Raw genomic sequence first — 8,321 nt, forward strand, 5'->3', positions numbered from 1 at the left:
GATAGTAAATAAAAAAAAATTAAAATTACATACGTTTAAGAAAAATTTAATATATTAAAACATAAATATTCATTAAAAAGTTTGATTCAAATCTCGTATCGAAAAACCATGAGGACGGAGAACTTGGATAACATAATGACTACTCATAAAACCACTTTTTATTTAAAGAGGGTTTTGTGTGTTTAGATTGGCCGTTCACGTGGCCCAGCGTAGTTCATTATTATTAAGTGCCCTCACTCCAGCTAGGGTGTCCCTAACTACCTAGTTCGTTAAAATCACCCACTAATCAAATCAGTTCGATTGTAACTCACTAAACTCACTGGTAACTTCGGTTGTCTTACATTTACTGTTCCTTTTAATTTCACGTCTTTCATTTAACGTTACTTTGAATTTCTCGTTCTTTACATTTAACGTACTTTCATTTCCCCTAACCCACGTCCCTTTAATTTACTTTCGTCATTTAGTTTCGAATCTTGTTAACGTTCCTTTAATTTCTTTTCATTTAACGTCTTCGGTTCTCTTCCACTTCATCATTTGTCCTTACCTTTAAGTTAACACGTCTCTTCAACAAAATAAATGTATTTCGAAAGTATTTTATGAATAAATTATTTTTTTTCTACTTTTAGATAAAGTTCTAATTCTATTAGAGAGAATATAAGGTATTATTTTTTTTTTAATTTTTGCTAAGGAAATAAGAAATGACAAGAAACCTCTAAACTAATATAAAAAGAAAAAATTTGTGAAAAATATGAAATTAAAGCATTGACATGATAAAAAGAAGTATATTGTGTTTTTTTGGTGCATTAGTACTTTTGGCGAATGTAAAATTCATGCAATTTTATGAAAAAATATTTTAAATCCCAATCTGAAGATTTTAAGTAGATTTTAAGTAGCGTAACAAATCAAATAGTAAAAATTACTCTGTTTAAAAAAAAGGTGCATGCATGATGAAATGATTAAGTATGATGCAAAGAAAAATAAAAGAATAATAGTTACCAACTCTTTTTTAAATTTTTTGTGTATAAATATCTTAGAAAAACTTGTTAAATGAGATTGATATGACAGTATATATAGTTACAAAATTGAAATTATATTTGTTTACCAAAAAACTAAAAAGGGTTACTAAATCTATAAGCACAATAACTTTTAATACATTCGAGGCTGTAATTTAATTTTTAATTTTAGAGATTAATACGATAGTAGATATTAATTCTAAAGTTGAGCTACAATTTATTTTTCAATCGTAACATACATTAATTGAATTTTATAGTAATTTATTGACCTAATTTTGATAGATTTAGAGTGAACGTGAGTTTGGTAATTTTATTTTTGTACCTTTACATCAAGACAAAAACAATTTATGATAGTAATGGGATAAAATACAATATAAGACCCCAAATTTTAAAAATTAAACTATTTATGGTTTATTTTATTTATTCGAGAATATATTCTCGGAGATTTTTTTATATTAGTTAAGTACTTTTTTATTATTGATTTAAATTTTAGTGATTGAAAAAAATAATGATGATTTTATCTGCTTTAATTTGAATAAATTAAATTTTGAATTAAAATATTTATTTAAAAATAAATTTATAAATTGGTAATTAATATAATATTTTAATAAATATTAGTATTGGATTAAAATCAATTTTTGATATACTCTACTATCTCTAATTTGTATTAAAATTACCTCAACTACCCTAATCCTAACCTAATTTCAAAACATATACACAAAACCCTAAAATTTCCACCGCTTCACCGCTTCACCACCGCCATCCCACCCTTTTTCAGCTGCAGTGCACAAACACAAAATAAACGAAAGAGAGAGCGAGATCTCAGAGACCAGAGGAGTTGAAGACGAGAATCAGGGAAGAGAAGGAGTTGTTCTGCGAGGGACAAGAAAGGGAGAGGAAGGAGGAAGCCGCGCCATCATCGCGCCCCAGCTTGCCGCCGCCGTATCCTGCTGCTGCCACCATCGCAAATCAGAACTGAGACGAGTGACAGACGCGAAGGAGGAGGGAAAACTGCGCGTTGCCGCTGCGCCTAATTGCAACCTCGCCGCGAAGTCACCATCGCTGTTGAGGAGCAGATCCGCAAAGAGAGAGAATGTGCGAAGAGAGAGAGAGAAAGAGAGAGACCGATGAAAGGGTGTACGCACGAGAGGAAGCCACCTGTGGAGCTGCCTTCGCGTTTAGCCGTCACCGCTGCCACACCCTCAACAGCTCTTCTGGATGCGAGTTGGAGGAGCTCGTCCTCGCCGTTCTGCCGCCCTCATCGCGCTCTGTCGCCACGCCAGGTCAGAAGCCATTGCCATTAAGTATGCCGTTCTGCTCGTTGAAGAACACCGGCATCATAGCCTCTGTTATACGGTCAGCTCAGCCTTCCCCGTTCTAGTTTTGGTTCTGGTCCAGTTCATTTAGGTTGGTTTTGATTCTTTTGAGTGTCAGAGCTGCCGCTGCCGCTCTGTTTCCCTTCTTCCTTTTGTTACAGTATGTACCCCTGTTTAGAAACCCTTACAGCTTGCATATACATATTCTGTTATAAGTTATTGAGTTTTATGTAACGTTAATGTCTTGGGGCTGAGCTATGATTCTTGCGTGCTGTGTTTAGAGGCTGTACTGCTGTGGCTGTGATTATTGAAAACCTGTCATATGAGTAATGGATGAATTGAGTTTGGGTTATGGTTGTGATTATGACTGGTTACGTTGTTGTGGGTGATTAACTGGTGAGATTGGTTTTGGTTTGATTTTGTTGGTATTGAATTGAGATTTGAAAATGATTCTGATATTGGAATTAGTTTGAGTTATTGGAAATGATTGAGAAAAAGTTGAGAATAGTTCGGTTGGAATCCAAAAATGGTGGCAAAGTCCGAGTTTTATGGGAGATGCTGTCGGAATTTTTTTATGAAACTTAAGACTTTGTTTGAAATATTTAGAAAAAGGTTGGATTTGAGAAATTGTGTTATTTGGTTTTTGATTTATTAAGAAAAGATTTATGTTTGGGTTTGATTTGTTAAAAAAAGCTTTATGTTTTGAATGTGATTTAATAAGAAAAGATCACGTATTGAGTTTTGACTTATTAAGAAAGACTTTATGTTTTGAGTTTGATTAAAGAACTACATTTTAAGGAATTATGATTCAAGGAGTTTATTAATTTTAAAGAACTAGTTTGATTGTCGCCCTCCCTAAAGTCTCGAGATTTTGCCGTGAGATTTACTTAATAAATGATTCTTTTAGTCTTTTGAAAGAGGTTTAAACATGAAATGGTTTTGAAGTTGATTTGGAAAAATCATGGTTAAGTAAGAATTGATTTTTGTATGAAAGAAGAAATTGTTGTAAATAAAGTGATTTCAGAGGTTTGGAAAAGGTTATAAGGAGTGGGGTTGGTTTTAAATAAAAATGATTTGAGTTCGGTTTGTTAAGAGAAAGAAAGAAAGAGAAAAGATAACACGGCACGGGTAATTATGAAATGAATAAAAGGCCACGAGAGGGTGACGGAAAGTAAGTAGTTATGGTACCGATGTGAGAATGTTAAGCCGTGGACTTTATATGTGAATGATTGTGCGGGAATGCCCGTGTGTATGGAATGGCTTCTAGGAGAAAGGGGCACATGCTTCGGCTGGAGAAATAGCGCCTGCAAGTACTTGCAGAGGTAATGTTCGGCATACTTCAGCTGGAGAATCAGCGCTTGCAAGAAGTAGAAACTTGCAGAGGTTTTGCCGCTGGAATGCCTTATCTGACTTGCGAGTCGGATTCCATCGGGTGCAGGTCGAAACCGACAAATGAGCTCATTACCTGCGATAGGACAAGACATGCATCATCTTTGTTTGCGCATTTGCATTTGATTGTGTTTGTTTATCTTGTTTCTCTATGATTGTGATGTTCTTCTTATTGCTATTTGATTGTGTGTTGATTTGTTTCCTGTGCTATTAGTTTGTGTATTGAGGTGACTGAGAACTGTGGTTGTGATTGAGATTTGTGTTAAGTTTGGAAATTTAAAGAAGGTAATAAATTATATAAAGTAAAAGTAAAAAGTATTTTTAAAGGTTTAACAAAATAATTTTATTGAGTAAGTTAACTATTTGCATTATATTCGTTACTTTTACGGCATTTCCATTCCCGACTGAGAACGTGTGGTTTGTTCTCACCCCAAAATCTTCCACCCTTTCAGGGACACAGGTTCAAAGACTCAGTTTGAAGCTGCGGGCGATTACTAGTCTAATTTGAGTTAAGTTTATGTGTTGAGTTTCTTTTATAGAATTTTCTCGCCTTTTGTAAGACCCAGAACCTTTGAAAAGTCTTTTTATGATCAAGTCTCAAATTATGTGGTTATTTATAGCCTTAATTTCAGAAATTATTTTATTAAAGGTAATTAAGGCAAGTTTCGATTTATTGGATTTGAGATAAGTTATGATTATTATCCAATTTTATAATTATTGGATTATTTTCTATATTTGAATTATAAGGTTGATAGTTATGAAATAATAAGGATTTTATACGATTTGGATTAGATAAGTAATATTTTAAATATTACTATTGCTATTTTGGAAAATGAAGAAATCAAGTATATTATTTCTCATTATTTGGTTGGGACATTTTATTGAGAATAATTTGTGAAATTGATGAGCAAATAGTATTTTTATACATTATTATTGTTGGGTTAAAATTCATTTCTAGTTACTACTATATTGTCCCTATTTTCATTTGAAATTACAAAAGTAACCCTAACCCTAATTTTTGAAAATGAAACCCTAACCTTGGAAACCCTAACCCAACCCGGTTTCCCCCAGCTGCTGCAGCCCCTCTCTTCTAACAGCAACAGCAACACTTCCCCTTTCCTCAAACCAATACACTCAGCAACAATAGCAAATCTTCCCCCCTTCCCCCAACAGATCGCAGCACACCCGGCTTCCCATTTCCACGAAAGAAAGGAACTGAGGCAGAGAAGGAGGGGGAGATTGAGTTGCGGCTGAGGAGAGGCGGAAGGAAGCTCACCACGTTGCCGTCACCTCGCCGCCGCGCCAACACGTCCTACCGTCGCCGCCGTTGCTAGCCGAAGGGAGAAGAAGGATCTGTTCGCGCCGTCACCACGTGGTTGCTGTGGCCTAACTGCATCGCCGCTGATCCGTGAAGCTGCCGCCAGTTTGCCACGTGAAAGGAGCCGTGCCGTCACCGCCATTGCCGTCCTGTCCCTGGAGCCGAGTCGCACCTCTGTCACCGAGCCAGAGGAGCTCATCCTTGCTGAGTCGCCGCCATCTTGCCTCTGCCGGCGAGTACGAAGAGAGAGGGAGGTGGGAGTTTGCACAGCAGAGAGAGGCAGAGCGCGACAGGGGAGACCATCATGGTTATTTATAGCCTTAATTTCAGAAATTATTTTATTAAAGGTAATTAAGGCAAGTTTCGATTTATTGGATTTGAGATAAGTTATGATTATTATCCAATTTTATAATTATTGGATTATTTTCTATATTTGAATTATAAGGTTGATAGTTATGAAATAATAAGGATTTTATACGATTTGGATTAGATAAGTAATATTTTAAATATTACTATTGCTATTTTGGAAAATGAAGAAATCAAGTATATTATTTCTAATTATTTGGTTGGGACATTTTATTGAGAATAATTTGTGAAATTGATGAGCAAATAGTATTTTTATACATTATTATTGTTGGGTTAAAATTCATTTCTAGTTACTACTATATTGTCCCTATTTTCATTTGAAATTACAAAAGTAACCCTAACCCTAATTTTTGAAAATGAAATCTTAACCCTGAAAAACCTAACCCGACCCATTTCACCCAGTTCCCTAATGCTACAGCAGCAGCTGCTGCTGCCCCTCTCTACCCTAGACACACAAACACAAGCAAACAGTGAGACCCAAGGGGGAGAAAGAAAACGAAATAGAGGGAGAAGAAGGGAAGAGTTCGCTGGCGGGGGAGGTGAGGAGAGCGATGCAGCCGCCGAGCTCATCACCATGCCGATCGTCTTTATCGCCGCCAGCTGAAGAGAGATGTGATGGAGAGGGAGGGTCTGCGGACGGAGGTGTCGCCGCCCCCTGAGGTCGCTTTGTCGCCACTGCTTCTCCCAACGACGTTGCTGCACGACCCAGAGGAACTCGTCTCTGTTGGAACTGCCGCACCTAATCCACCCGCGCCGCCGTCGCAGAGCATATTTGAGGCTAGGGAGAGGGTCGTGATGGGGGAAAGGGTCGCACTGCCCAGTCGCCGGTCTGCTCGTCGCCAGCGTTGCCGCAAGCTTGCTGCCGCTGTTGTGAAGGATCCGCCATTCCCTTGTTGCTGCTGGAGAGAGGGAGATCGGAACGAGTAAGGAGGAGGAGGGTTGTGTCCGCCACCATCTGAGCTCGCTGATGCAGGTGATGGCAAGCTGAACTGGAGCCAAAAGAGTGTTCAGGCCGCCGTAGGTGCCGCTGCCGGACAAGGGAGTTACGTCTCCGTGATACTGACCGCCGGGAGTGGTTCTGTGACTTCCGGGACCACCGCCAGAGCCTCTGGTTACTTCTGCCGTCGCCGAAAAACTCTACCGGTAAGGGCTTTGAACTTGGTTTTCATTCGTTTAAGATTCCGAAAGCTTTATCGCCTCTGTATGTGGGTTTCAGTTACCAACGCCGGGGTCCGATCACCGCTGTCATTTGAGGTGGCTGCCGAGCTACCGCCGAACCAGTTCAGAGACCGCCGCTGTTCGGTTCAGCCGTTCCTTCTTCGTTTTGGTAAGTAAGTATGTTTCGGAAAGCCTCGCGTTAGTATTTCGTTGTGTTTGGTTAATGAATATGAATTTTGGTAACGTGGGGTCGAGTCCTGATTAATGTATGTTGCAATTAGTGTCGCTATGGTTATTGCGGATGATGCTTGAAGCTGAGGTTGCGGTTGTTGATGATTCGGGTTGAGGCGGAAAGGACTCTGTGACGCGTTTGGGTTATGGAATTTGCGTTTTGAGGTAGGGGCACTTTCCAAAAACTATGTTTTAAGTATTGGAATTATTACATATGGATACTGTTGTGAGATATTGTATATTTGGTGATTGTATCTGCCTTATGTGTTATTTGATTGACTCGAGTGATTATGGACGTTGGTTTGGTTGAATTGTTGTGTGGCTTTGTGAAATGTAATGTTTTGAAGTGATTCTTTAAAGATTTGAAATCTGAGTTTAATCCGTTGAAGATTGATTTGATTTGAGTCAATTATTTGATGATGTGAAAAGTCGAATGCACTTTTGAATTCAGCCTGGTTTACTTTAATTGACTTGATCTTGGACAAATGATTTGTTACTGAACCATTTCTTTAAAGCTTTGGAAATGAGTTAAATCGATTGATATTGAGTTGACTTTGAAATGGTTTTCTTGAGATATGCCACTGAGGCGACTGTTGGATTTAGCTTGCTTTGAATTGATTTCTGGTTTTGAGCTGTTGAAAAGGAATGAGAAACGGTTTAGTTGGGACCCGAACCGGGTGACAAAAGTCCAAGTTTTAGGGGAGGTGCTGTCGAAATTTCTACAAAATCTCAGTCTTGTTTAAAAAGTTATTTAAAAAGGATTGGATTTGAGAAGTTGTATTATTTGATTTATTAAGAGAATATTTATATTTTCAAGCTTAATTTATTTAGTGAATTTTATGCCTTGAGTTTGACTTATTTAGAAATGAACTATTTTTACCGTTTGAATCACTAAACGAAAGAATGATGCTCTAATATTGATTTCAATATAAAAAAGAGCTTTTAGTAATTTCAAAGGAATCTAGACTTTTGACTGAGTAATTAAGTTTGAGGCATTTTGGAAGAGTTAGAAAAATGGGTTCCAAAAAGAAACCTGAAAGTTGTTTGATTCAAATGAATCGGTTCCTTTCCAAATGAGTTGATTTTTGGACCGGGTTGGAACTTGTGATTTTGTATGGTCGGTTTCATAATAAATTCAGTTTTATTTACTTGAACCGAGAATCCATGATTTTAAGAGTTTCAATAAATTTTAAGGAATTGATATAGGTTGACCTTCCCTAAAGACTTGGGACTTTGCCGTGAAACTTTTGTTATGAAATCTCATTGTTGTATGGGTGATTTTGAATACTTTGAAATAAATCCTTAACTTGCCATGGTTTTGGAAGTTTTGGAAAGAGAATGCTGAGAGTGGCTTTGTTTTAAAAAGGAAACTCACTTTGAGTAAATTTGGCTTATGAGCCTGAGATGATTTGAGAAATGAGATCTTTAAAGCCAAGGCTGAAAAGAGTTGAAATTTGATTTCAAAGTGAAATGGCTTGAGAAAAGTGATTTGTGGCTTAAATGCCGGTTTTATGAATTTGATGATGTTGA

Source organism: Arachis ipaensis, chromosome B05 (genome assembly GCF_000816755.2).
Source record: "Arachis ipaensis cultivar K30076 chromosome B05, Araip1.1, whole genome shotgun sequence".
NCBI lineage: Eukaryota > Viridiplantae > Streptophyta > Magnoliopsida > Fabales > Fabaceae > Arachis > Arachis ipaensis.